At 55.9% G+C, this 13,261-nt stretch overlaps 1 protein-coding gene across 4 annotated transcripts in view; it reads left to right on the forward strand.

Annotated features, from left to right (window-relative positions):
- Positions 1–2,154: 2,154 nt before the first annotated feature.
- TSPAN14 (tetraspanin 14) overlaps positions 2,155–13,261 on the forward strand; it is a 56,486-nt gene continuing 45,379 nt past the window's right edge. The window contains exons 1-2 of one of the 4 annotated variants that reach the window (XM_058696846.1): positions 2,178–2,308; positions 6,321–6,450. The gene's annotated coding sequence lies outside the window, so the exon portion shown is untranslated. Of the gene's footprint in view, positions 2,309–4,494; positions 4,602–6,320; positions 6,451–7,181; positions 7,266–13,261 lie in introns of those variants that run through there. The other 3 variants (XM_058696843.1, XM_058696842.1, XM_058696844.1) reach the window with 3 other exon arrangements.

Below are 13,261 nucleotides of genomic sequence, written 5' to 3' on the forward strand. Positions count from 1 at the left end.
TCAGATCTCACAGCCTTTATTGACTTTAAGATGATGCCTCCCAAACCCCACCTCCGGCCCAGGCCTCCCTCCGAATGACTTGACCAGTGAATTGATCTCTGACCAGCATCTCAAACCCAGCACGGCTAAAACAGAATTCTTGATGCTTCTCCCTGGGCCATAGTCCTTTCCTTCAGGCTACCTCCAATCAATGAGACACTGTCCACTGTCCACTGGCTTACTCCAGCCATAAACTTAAAAGTCATCTTTGGTTTCTCCCTTTCCTCCCCTGCCCCCGGCCCCCATCAGTCCTACCAACGTATCCTGTTGAGTCCACGTCCAAAATAGCTTCTCTCAACTACTCATCTTAGGGTGGCCACAATTCGGTCCAAACCACCATTATCTTTGGCCTGGGCTGCCACAACAGTCTCATTGTCTCTGCACTTTTATTTCTGCCTGCCACCCACCCAATGTATTCTTCATGCAGCTGTAAATCAGACCGTGTTAGTCTTCCGCATAAAACCCTTCAATGGTTTAATAAAAGGCCTCCATCCCTAGACACAGCCTCACATGCCCTGCCCACCTCCCGACTTGGGGGAGAAAGAAAACCATATGGCCAGAATAGCAAATAGGAAATCCTCCTTCCCAGGCTTGCTATTCTGGCCACATGGTTTTCTTTCAGTTCCTTCACATGTCCAGAGCTTACTTTTGTCCACAGTTTACCTTTTTCAGGGCCTCAGTACATACTGCTCTCAACCTGAAATGTGTCAGCCTGGCTTTTCCCCAGGCTGTCCCCTCACTCATTTGACTTCAACAACTCTTCCTCAAGGACACAAAGTTACTCTTATTCTCTATCCCAGCTCCTTGCTTTTGTTTCAGCATTTATCTCAACTTGCAATTGTCCTTCCCACTAAAAGTAAACTTTATGGAGCAGGAGGCCTCAGCTGTCTCTTTACTGCTGTATCCTCAGCATCAAAATAGGGCCTGCACAGGTACTCGATTAGGCACTCACTATCTGCTTAAAGGTGACTGAATGGACAGATTCCCCAAAGATGTCCCTGAGCTGCCTGGGATGTCACAAGCAGGCTTGTCTCCCCCTTGATAAAAAAAACCTGGAATGGACTGAACCATCTCCTTGCAAGATCTCCTCCTTAAATAGGACTCAACCTGTTGATTTGCTTGTACTAAAATGTGGTTTACCTAGTTCCCTGGCCCAGTTTTGAGAGATGTGACTTTCCTGTTGCCCACCTAGCCCTCTTCCATTTGGATGACTTTAAGAATCACTAGCGTGCCTGTGCCTCATTTCAGAGAGGTGGGAGGAGACCATGGAGGGCAGCCTTTCTAGTACTACCCCCCTGTAATTCATCCCTGGAGTCGGCCTCCTTCCTCAAGGCTGCTCTCAGCCATCTCCCCGGGACAGAACTTAGTAACAAATCTCAGCAAGCGGTCCAAAGAAAGCTTGGTATTTTTAGCACCAAGACTAGAAGGAGCAGGTCTTTGCTGCCCAGTGTGCAAAAAAATGCAAAATGTTAACTTACTACCCTTCTCTTCAAGTTCCCCGCCCCCTGCAGTCTCCCAAGCCAGGCAGGAGCGCCTCCTATTTTCTTTTTCTTTTAAGTAAGCACTATGCACAACGTGGGGCTTGAAGTCACGACCCCAAGATCAAGAGTCGCATGCTCTGCGGACTGAGCCAGCCAGGGGCCCCGCCTATTTTCAATACGGCCATTTTTCTTAATCCTGCGCTCACCCCTACCCGGTCACTCCCCTACCCCCCTTGAGAGATGTTGCTTCCCCTCGGCCCCCACCACGCGGGTTTCTCCCGAACTCAGGGCCAGCCCAGTAGGAGGTAAGGCAGGGGGCGCCGACGCAGCACACCTTGGTGGGGCGCTCGCGGTGGCCCCAAAATGGGACAATGGGGAAGTCGGGTGACCAGGCCCCACCGCCGCTCGGGCAGCGCGGGCGGAAAGGCCGGGCGGCCTGGGGGAAGGGCAAGCGGGGTCCGGGTGGGGCGGGGCAGGGGGCGGGGCCCTCCGGGGGCCGGGGCGGAGCCGGGGCGGGCCCGAGGAGCGCGGGCGGCACTGCACCGCGCAGGGAAGCGGCGCTTTTTTCTCTGCTGCCGCCCGGCGCCGCGCCCCCGGCCCCGCCCCTCCGCGCCCCGCCCCCATCGCTCGGACGGCCCGAGTCGCGCCCTCCCACCCCGCGCCTCCGAACTTGCTCTAACTTCCTCGGCCGAGCCCGGCCGAGCCGCTGCCCCTGCCGCCGCCGCCGCCGCCGCCGCCGCCGCCACCGCCGCCGCCGCCGCCGCCGCCGCCGCCGCTGCCGCGCCCGGGTGAGTGGAGCGCGGAGCCCCCCCCCCCCCGCTAGAGCGTCGGGCCCTGCCCCGCTCATTGTCTGAGGCCGACCCCCCCCCTCCCGCCCCCCGAGGGCCCTCTGGGGACTAGGACTGATCCCCAGGTTGGGGGTCGGCCCCTCCGGCTTCCTCGCCCTTGTCCCGGAGGCGGCCCCACGGGCGGCGCTGGCTTTGTCTGCCCAGATCGCCCGCGAGGGGCTGGAGGCCTTGGCCCGGACCCCGCTAAACCGAACTCCCGCGCCGGGCGGAGTGTGAGCCTCAGCGGGCGACCAGCCTGGCGCTGGGGCTTCAATAGCCCTCGCCCTGTCCGCGTTCCCGGACGGGTGCGCGCCGGAGTCGCGCGGGGGTGGCAGAGCTCGGGGAGAGGGGGGCTGGACCGCCGCCTTTAGGGGCTCTGCCTCCGGTCCCCTGTAACGAACCCAGGGAGGGGCACTCCCTTCGGCTCGGGCCGAGGGTAGAGGATGGGTGCAGACCCAGGAGGGCCGTCCCCTCCCCTGCCCCGCGGTGGGTGTGTACCGAGTCGCTCACCCGGGCGGTGCGCCTCACTCTGCCCTGCACGGGTTTGGGGCGGCCCGAGTTTGAGTAGGTGGTGACCCAGCTTCTCCGCGTTCGTCGTTGGAGGTTGTGCTTGGGAGCAGAGCCGAACTCCTGACCTAACTGGAGCTTCGGTGGAGTTGGCTGGTCTCGCGCCGCTCCTCCTGCTGGGGAGGGGTGGTGGTGCGGGTGGGTGGAAAGTGTGTATGTGTGTGTAGGGGTGATTATGCGGCTGGGTAGGAAGTGTGTGTGTGTGTGTGTGTGTGTGTGTGTGTGTGTGTGTGTTGGGAGGGGAACCTCCGGCACACGTGTGAAGTTGGTCTGCTAGAAGCGCTCCCTGCTGTGGGGAGTCAGGGGGAAGGCGATGGCCCCAGTACTGGCAGTGGCCTCTGGCTGCCAGCGGCGATGAGTGCGGCTGTGTGTGTGTACAAGCTGAGCGGCTGTCCCGGGGTGCTGGTGTCTGGGGGGCATCAAGTCATGCTGAGACACAAGTGCAGGGCGTTACAGTGGATCCTCTGCTGGTGTGCTCACTCCAGTGATCTGCTCCCTAGAGGTCTTCCTTCCCGGATGGGGGTGGCTGGGGGTGATAGGAGTGGGTGTAGCTGCCTGCCAAAGCCTCAAAAGTAGCCTTCCAACTACCCTTTGACCTCAAAGAAGGGGAAGTTAGTGTCTGCTGAGTGCTTGGGCCACCCTTCCCTATTTGTGAAGGGAAACCTGGGGTCTAGGCCACCAGAGCCCACCCAGCACCCCTTTATCCTTTCTACATTCAACTAGTCCAGTGGTTGGCAGAGGCACCCTTCCTTCCTTCCAGAGATCCTCCTGGGACCCTCAGAATGCGGCACATACTCTTCCATCTTGGCCCCATATACCCTTCCAGCTCCTCTCTCAACTGTGTCCAAACTTTGTCCCAGTCCGATGATCCCTAGGGTCTGGGAGACAGGCCACCACAGAGGGATTTTCCCCTCCTCTCCTGCTGCATCGCGCTTTGTTCCCACCTTCAGCTGGAGAATTTCTTGCTCTCTCTATCCCCACATCTTTGAACTGCTCTGCTTGGACCATCAAATGTGACTTTCAGGTCACTTAACAAAGCATGATGGAGAGTCTGTGGGGTGCCAGACGTGCCAGGTGCTGTTTGCAGGCACTGTTCCAGGCTCACAACTCCCTGAGAGACCGTAGGCCCTGTGTGGTCTTACAGCCCAGCCTGGACAAAGGTGGTCGGTGCTCAGTGGTGTTTTATTGATTTGCACTTGGTCTCCCCTTAGGCAGCATTATTATTCAGGCAAGCGGGAGTGCAAGCCCACTGGTGCTTCTGGAGGTGGCTCCTTCAGGAAGAAAAGGCATGGAGGGGAGGGGGCTGCAGAAGGTGGGCTGCCCAGGGAAGTTCCCTCCTTTACCAACTGGGTAGCTGTGCTCATCTCTGAGGACAGGTGAGGGTGCCTCCCTTCCCATCTTTGAGGATGGGAAGGACAAAGCTCATGCCCTGTGTTGGAGGGGAGGGGACTCTGCCCTGCAAATCATGGTGATAGTGGAAGCCAGGGAGTTCTGGGCTTCCAGAAACATTATCTAAGGCCTCACTTGGGTCACCATGTGCTCAGAGATTGGACTTATTTTCTATTTGGCCTTGCCTACAGAGTGCCATTGTGCCAGTCCTGGGCAACCTGTGCTGGATGTAAAACCTAGTGAAAGTTCCAGACAAGTTTGCAAGCAATTTCGTGCACGGTTTAAGAGTGTAGTAACAGTGCGTTTACTGAGACTTACTCTTGGTGGACACAGACGCCAAGCTCTTTCCTGAACACTTCACTGCTTGAACTCATTTAACCCTTGACACGACACAGTAGGATAGATAATGTTATACGCCCCATATGACAGATGAGGAAACTGTTCTGGAGAGGTCACAGACTACTCGCCTAAAGTCTCAGTGTGAGCAGGTTTTCTCATTTCTAATGTAGACCGTGCCTTCGTAAGAAAGTTGGTTAGTACACTGCACAAGCCTGGCCCGTAGTGGAGCTACTAGGTCCTTCAGTGCAGCGGCCCTTTTATCCCCTGCTTCTGAAAGCATCTCATCGGTCCGGGCACGTAGCAGGCACCCCGGAACCCCTGTTGAGTGACGGGTGAAGTAGCTTCAGCCTCCCTTGGGCCAGCGAATGGGCCGACCAGCACTGCCATGCAGAGAAGATTGGGGCGTGAGTCACGGCCTCTATCTGTCTAGATAGATCAGGGTTTGCTGTGGTAACAAGTCCCCAAATCTCAGAGGCTTAAAGCAGCAGAGGTTTATTTATTGCTCGCACCGCATCCGTCCCAAATCTGCTTTCTGTTGTTCTCACTGTGGAACCCATGCTGATTAATTGGAACATTCCTGGTCCCTTGGACAGGGGGACAGAGCTCATGACCAGTCTCACCCTGGCTCTTTAAAGCTTCCACCCGGAAGCGGCGTTTCACTGGCCGAAGCAGCCACGTGGGCCTACTTACACCTACAAGGTGGGGTGGTGAAGGGGGTTGGGAACATTTGGTGGGTGGCACTAAATGCTTACCATCTGCCTACTGTGGTGCCCTCCTCTGTGATTTCTTCCCAAGGCCTGGGTCTGAGTGTCACCAGAAACAGTGATCGTGAATTAAAGGAGCACTGTTTAGGCTAAAGATGAATCGAAGTGCCACATTTGAAGGGCAGAGGTAGGGTGAACAAGAAAGCATGTTAGGGTGGGAACAGGTAGTCTGCAGAGGCAGCCTGCTGGTCTGATCCCGCGCGAGTGACTTGGGTTCCTTGGGTTTTCATTTATTCATTCATGGGCCCAAGGACTAGTGAGTTCCAGGCCATGGATGATTTCTACTAAGCATATATTCAGCTCCTAGCCCAGTACTAGGGACTGTGACCTGGGTTAATGAGCCTTGTTTTCTGCTGCTCAGTCCTAGTGGCCTTTGAAGAGGGATGTTAATGTCTATGTGACGGAAAGTTGGCTCCTGCTCCAGTCCTTGGAGTTCAGCCCATGGAGTTCTTGGCCTTCCCCATGCTTTACCTGTATGTGGCTAGTAGGGTCAACCACCTTTTCTAGAAACAGGAGCAGGTAGAGGCACCCCTCTAGGTCTTCACCTTCCTCTTCCATTTCTGAGACTCTGGGGCTGAGCTTGTAGGCCTGCGGGTGTGGGGAAAGGAAGGGTAGTGAGTTACTAAGGGACAGAATCCCATGGAGAAAAGCTTGATTGGGTGTGGGGCTGGGGTGATTCTCTGGCCTCTTGAAGGGGGCCGAACCCCTCTGTTCCCTGCAGTTTTCCACTCAAGTCGCCCTTGCAGGATGTTAAAGAGCCCACCACACTGTGGAACTTGCTTTTGTGCTTTGTCACCTGCTTGTTCTTTGGTGACTTCCAGCAGGGCCAGGAAACACTGGTGGAGGCCTGAGATCTCAGGTTCTTCTGCATTGGGTTAACTTAGTATCCTTCGTCCTATTTCCTCCTTTTCCAGAGCCTCTGCTTTCCCACCTCTGGAAAGAGGGAGAGGTCATGGTGGGTTACCACAGCGGGCTTGCTCCTGGCTGGCCGTCATAGTTCCCAGGGTACTGCGTAGACCCGTGCTCTGTGAATCTTCAGTCCAGGTGAATGGCAACTGGTTTGTCTTCTCTTCCATTATAGCGGTGTCCTCCATGAATCTGTGTGGGATACTCATACTTGTCTCTGCGTCCATTTTCTCCCTCACGGCATGTTTTCTGGCTCAGACAAGGGCAGGTGCCTGTGTGGGAACAGCACAGGCCCTGGTTGGTGGGAAGTGTTCAGAGCCTCTGCCAGTTAAGCATTAAGACGAATAACCTTGTCCGGCCTGTAGGGTGGACAGTGGGGAGGCCAGCTTTCGGGTTGTATCTGCTTTGTAGCCGAGTGACCCTGTAGACACGTCTTTGATTTTGTTTTCTTTGTTCCTCCTCCTGGACTTGATGTTCTCATCTGTAATGAGGGAGGAATCTGCCCTTCCTGTCTCTCATGGGGTTACTATAAAACTCAAGTGCACACTTCAGGTCCGGGAAGCACAATGTTAGGCCTGACACTCTGGTTTGGGGCTCAGCAGGGTGTTCACCAGCAGCTGGTTCCGGGAACCCCACTTCCTCTGCTCTTGGGCTTGGTGGGGTTGGGTGGGGCTGGGCCAGGCTCTGCTGTGCTGTGGTTTTTCTCTTGGAGGCCTGGTAAGCTGAGCTTCAGTGGGCCTGGGCAGGCTGGGATTAAACTCTTCACTTCTTGAGGTCTGTCTGTTCTGCTTCCCTTGCTGAGCAGCCAGAGGGAAGGCTTAGAATCCTGCCGTCCATCGGCTAGGTAACTGGAGGGACTGGCTCCTCTCTCCCTGGGGGTCTGTCAGCCTGTGCTGTGTGGCAAGAGTCATGGCAGTTGGTTCTACAGCGGCCCCTGGGATCCTGGGTAAGAGGTGAGCTCCTGTTGCTGCCTGAGACTGTGTTTCCTGGAATTTGGCAGAGCTGAGGCTGGGCTTTCCCGCAGGGCTGTGGGTTGGGGGAGAGGTGAACCAGGACAGGGACCGGGCAGGGCTCGAGCCTGAGGAGAGAGGTTTGGTGACCTCTTTGGGTTTTCCCTGATTGTGGGTCCCTGCTGCTGGTGTCTGTGCCAAGCTACTCTGCAGGGCCCAGAGAGCTTTGAAAAAAAAAAAAGAGGCTTTGAGGAATTCCTAGTGGTGACACCCAGGAGAGAGACCTTAGCAGCAGCTGGAATCAACCGAGTGTCCTCTGAATCTCTTTCCTTTGCATCCCGAGGTCTGAGTGGCAAGTGGTAAGCCTGAGAGGCCCGAGGGCCACAGCATGCGCCAGGATGCATGGTCCCAAGGCAGGGTGTTGTGCTTCAAGCTTCAGAAGCCCGTCGGGGCGACTGAGGAAACCTGGGCTTCTCGGAAAGTTGGCCATAAGGAAAAGAGCCGCCTCAGCTTCAGATTGGGGCCTGCCGGCCGCTGCCAACTGCTCTGAGGAGAGGCTCTGGTTGCCCACTGAGTGACCGTTGCTGTGAAGAGACCTCCCTAACGTCTAACCAGCCTGCAGATTGGCTGTCTTATTTTAGGCCTTTACCCCTAGGCCAGGCAGACGGGCCTGTCCCTGGAGCTTGGTGGGGGAGGCCCGCCCCAGCCCCAGACCGAGTGGTTTCCCCGTTTGGGGACCAGGAAGATTTGGAGCTCCATGTTATTAAAGAAATGATTATTCTGACACTTTAAGACAGTAAAGCAGACTTGATGTAGGACTTGCAGCAGACAGAAGGACTTCTGCCTTTTAGGGGTGTGCTAACAGACCTCAGGATTCTGCTGAAGGCCGGCTAGGGGGTCAGCTGTTACCTGAGGGTTATTGGAAGAGGAGGGACTGGTCAGACACGGAGGGCAGGGGATTCTGGCCAGACGGACCCAGCGGGATTCTTGCTGAAACTGGATGGAGATGGAAGCCCCAGGCCGGGCCTGGCTGAGCGGAGGGCTCGGAAGAGCCTAAGTCTGGTCAAGGAGAGACTGTGCGTCCGTGTTTGAGGCTTGCAGCAGCCCGCGTGCGGTCCCTGGTCCTGCTCCTGGTTCCCGCCTGGCCTGAGCTTCCCGCTCTTCCCACTTCTCAGGAGCAGTTGGCTCTCCTTGTTTCCAGAAACCGAGTCTTTTCAGCAACTGCTGGCTCCTCCCTCTCAGCCTGTTGGACTGCCCCTGAGCACCCAGGAAATAGTGTAGACCCGGGGGCTGGGCTCCCTGTGGGCCCCCGCCCCCCCTACTGGCTCCTGTTGCCGGACCTGTTGGGTGCCAGACCACAGCCCCTTGGCTCCCCGACAACCCTCCCTGTTTGACTCTTGTTTCTTGGCCTCCGTACCTTGTATTTCTTGCTCTCTCTCCATCCTGGGCAAACCAGTCTGACAGCTTTGTGCATCATCCTCCTCTCGGCCTAGGGACTGGGCTGCCTCATTTGTCTGAGCTGGGCCCAGGGAGCTGCTTGGGGGGGGGGGGGGAAGAGGGGGCGGCTCTCCTCTCCCTGTCTGGGCTGTGTACTGGGGGCTTCTGGGTGGGAGCCCCCCAGCCTTCTTCCCCTGTTTAAGGCCTTCCCGTCCCTGCAACCAGCCAACTGTGTCTGACGTTCCTTGCTTTCTCTCTGCCCCTCCTCTCTACTTGGTCAGTCCTCACACTGATGACCTTGTTTGGTGCGTCTTCTACTCCTGGGGGACCTTCTATCTCAACAGCCAACTTTTTAGGAAGGAGGCCACCTGCTGTTGTGAGTAAGAAGGGTGTGTGAATAGAACCTCTTGGCTGTGGGTTCGGGTCCGTCCTGACGGCTCCAGGCCAGAAGCTGCCTCTGTTTCCTCTCTCTGCCTGCCACAGTCGATGTCTCTCCTCTTCCCCTGAAATAGAAGTAATGGTATAAATATGGATACATTTTGAGGGGGCATGTTGACAACAGAGTCTGCGGTGGTAGCAGTGGGGATTTCATTCCCCAGGGAGCCAGGAGGAGGGCGTGGTGTGTACCCAGGTGCAGAGGTGGCCCAGGGCCCCTCTGGGTGCGGGTAGCCCTGAACCGAACTGCTTTCTTGTGGGAAGACAGGTGAGGTAGTGGGGCAGGTGCCAGTGCAGATGCTGCAGGATTTGGTTGTTGAGCATCAGTGCTTGCTTCGGGGTGGGGAACTTGCCCACTCATGCAGGAAGATGGTTGCAGAGGTCTGGCAGAGGCTGGTCTTGGTCTGATGGAGGGTTCTAGCATTTCGGGGAAAGAGCTGCCGAGGAGTTGCTCCGGGCTCATCGACAGGGGCGGGGACTTGTTTCCTAGCAGCTGAGGTTTGAGGGCTCCAAGTGCCAGCCTGATTCTGCTCGTTGTGAAATCTCATTTGTAATCTCTGGTTGGGGGGCTACAGATGAACACTGAGCAGCCATTGGAGAGCGTCTTATGGGATAGGGGAGCCAAACATACATACTTCCCCTCTGTCCAGCCTTCTTTCTCTGTGGCCTGGGTAGTCTGTGAACTTGAGGCCAACAGGAGATCTTTGCTGTGGTGGCCGGGGGTGTGGTGGCACTAAGTGGGGGCCTAGTTCTGCTAGGTAGAAAGAGTTCCATTCACGAACCACTCCCTGCCTTCCAGATGGTCTCACCCAAATGGTCTGGCCAGTAGGCGTTGTGTCATACCCTTCAGAAGCAGGAGAGACTGGGATGGTTATTATATTGTTCCTCAGGGGGAAAATCACTTGGAGGAAATACATCAGCGCTTCTGAGTGCAGAGTATTTATTGACATGCAGTGAAAGGAGGCTTTTAAACAACATATATGTATCCCTCTAGTAAGGAATAAATGTACAAACCTATCTCACGACTCCATTTTGCAGTTCCTATTTCCTGAAAGGTATATATATATATATATATATATGGTTTAGTAGCTAAAGGATTGGGGTTTTGAGCTGGGATTTTGGAGAAACTGTTTTTAGCCTGTACTTGGAGTTGGGCCAGGCCTAGAAATCTGTTGAAATAGCTTTCTTTAACTGCTAAAATTGGGATGGGTTCGTACCACTAAGATCTTGAGCCTCACTGATGGCTGGGGAGGGCCCTGCAGAAGGATCCGTGCTGGAGGCCTGGGATGCCTGTGGTTCAGCCTCCTCCGGGCACAGGCCTGAAGCTTGGGGGCTTACGGTCTCACCGCAGAGTGCACCTGCCTACAGGTGGCCCTCCTTGTGGAATAACCTCTGGTTTCCTTCCTGCCTTTGTCAGAATCTGCTCTTGGTCTTCCCGGGAAAGCTTGTATGTATGTGGGGACCTGGGGCGGAGTAGTGAGCAGGGAGTTCTCTGAGGTGGTGCTACTCTTTCTGGATCACAGACGCTGGCACCCCTTCCCCTACTTTGCTCCTCAGCCCCTTGTTCTAGGGAGATGCCAGAAGCTGCATGCAGGGAGAGGTACAGGTGCCATGTGTGAGTGTGTGTGTGTGTGTGTGTGGCTACAGCCACAAACTTCAGGGATTGTATGTAAGTATGTATGTATTTATTTATTTATTTAAATGTTTATTTTATTTTTGAGACAGACAGAGACAGAGCATGAGCGAGGGGGGGGGGCAGAGAGAGAGAGAAGCAGAATCTGAAGCAGGCTCCAGGCTCTGAGCTGTCAGCACGGAGCCTGATGTGGGGCTCGAACTCATCAACCATGAGATCATGACCTGAGCCAAAGTCAGACTCTCAACCGACATGAGCCACCCAGGCGCCCCTAGGGATTTTAAATGTCAATTTAAGTTTAACTTTTAGTTAAAATGTATACATGATAAAAAAGCACATAAAGATATACAGTGAAAATGAGCATTTCCATGCCTGACCTCTTTAGTTCTGCTCCCCTGAGGCCTCTGTCACATGTTGGGTGCCTAGGCGAGCGTGCCTGTCCTCCTCCCTCCGTTATTCCCTTGCTGGTATGCTAATTCCTCTGTTCTGTACTTTGTGAATTTTACTCTAAAGTGTAGCTTTAGCCATTCTTTTTAACAGCGACCTGTTCTTCCACTGCATGGTAAACTGTGATTCGCTTTGTCAGCCTCCTATGGATGGACATTGAGGTTGCTTTCAATACCAATTTGGCTTCTAGAAGCCGAGCTGCAGGAATGCCTTGCACATGCTCATAGGTCTGTAATAGGCCACTGGAGGAGGAGTCTAGGCACTGGGTGCTTAACAAGAAAGGAAGCATGTTGTTTTGACTCGGGAGAGGGGGGAAGGAAGGTTTCCGAGTTTTTCTTTCTCGGAGGGATCTTGTATTTACTTCTGCAGACAGAGTCCGGGGCTGGAGGGGAGACTGGGGTGCTGGTGTCCTGGTTTCCACTGCAGTCTGTTTTGGTTCAGCTCAGGTTATCCAGCCTCCACGGAGCACCTGTTGTTTGCGTCCGTTGGCTGTGCCCTGTGCGCGCCCAAAAGTGTGATACAAGAGTTTGAGGAGGCAGCCAGTGCCAGATGAGGTCTGGGGAGGGAGGAGAGACTTCGAATATGTGGGTATGACCAGGCCCAGGAGTGTGCGGGACTTGGGTGGGGGGCTGGGGGCGTGAGCCTGGAGTCTTGGCTGAGAAGCCAGCGGGGGCTGGGCATTTGGTTTCTCCCTCAGTTTTGGGGGTCGCTGTGAGGGTCAGGCATCCTGTCGTGGCCTCTGGACTTTCTGTGGCTCTGGGATCCCCGTCTCCTACCTGCTTTGCAGCCCCAGCTTCATCCACCCTGTGATTTTAAAGGCCTATGTGTAAGGCACCTGGTGTAAATAATAGATGGGCTTTCTCTTTGGAGCAGGTGCCATCCTTTCAGAGCAGAAGCGGGTGGGGGGGGGGGGCGCGGTGAGGGCAGCTGAGTGTTTCCTCCTGGCTTGGGTTGGGGAGAGGGAGGGCGGAATATGAGAGACGGTGCACGTGAGAGCCATCCCCTGGCATCCTCCTGGGAGTTCTGGGAGCTCTCTGGCTGTTTCCCCATCCCCGTGGCCACTGTGTGCCTCAGAAGTGACCACAATTTTTCCCTTTGTCGCTCTGGCTGGGCAGGGCTAGAAGTGGGGAAGTTTTAGGGCTGGCTGGCAGATAGCCCTCCCTAAATAGAAAGGTGGCTGTTGTGACCCTGATCTGGTGGGTTGGATGCCTGTGCCCCTGCCCCGTCTCTTTCACCATTGCTATTACTTGCTGCCCCTATGAGAAGTCCAGAGCTTTCCATGCCCACAGCTCTGTTGTATGGGGCTCTGGGGCCTGGGCAGCACAGAAGTTCCTATTGTGGCCGGGTGGCAGCTAGGGCTGACCTGTAGGGCTAAGGAGGTGGGGCCTGGGGCCTGACAGTGGAGCTATTCACAGGCTCTGCCCTGGTTTCCTGCTGCCTCCCATTGTGAATTTTTTGAGCAGGGGAGGGGAGGAGGAGAGGGGGTGGCCAGGGCTGCTATTGTTGCTGGCAGCAGGAGCCCATTATGCTCACAGAAGTCTTTGGTAGACTGATCTTAGCCACTCCGGGACCCCTTTTGTGTTTTGTGATGCTGGCTGAGCTGCCCAGCCTGGACTCTGCCCTCTCCCAGCGCTCCCTCCAACCCGCCCCCCCCCCCCCCCGCCCCCGCCATCCCTGGAGGTCTGGATGGGCCCTGCTCTTTCTGGGTACCTCCATCAGGATCTCCATTCCCCTCTCTCAAGTCTCCATGCTGTGCTCGGAGCCACCCCCCTCCCTGGGAAGAGTTCTGAGCAGCTGGGCAAGGAGTGGGGGTGCCTGGTCGCTGTCCCATCAGCCACCTGCCTGCCTGCCGCCTCTGGGAGTGGGTCCTGCCTGAGCTCTCCTGGCCCAGCTGTGCCCTTGGATGGGGGTCAGGTGCATGCCTGGGATGCTGTCAGTCTCGGAGGCTCCCCTCTCCTTTGTTCCTCAGTGCTCGGCCCAGTGTCCCCTGTTCCTCCCTGGAGCACTCAGATGCAGAAAAGCTTGCTTGCTAGCCGGCTGGCCTGGA

The sequence above is a fragment of the Neofelis nebulosa genome, chromosome 13 (genome assembly GCF_028018385.1).
Source record: "Neofelis nebulosa isolate mNeoNeb1 chromosome 13, mNeoNeb1.pri, whole genome shotgun sequence".
Classification (NCBI taxonomy): domain Eukaryota; kingdom Metazoa; phylum Chordata; class Mammalia; order Carnivora; family Felidae; genus Neofelis; species Neofelis nebulosa.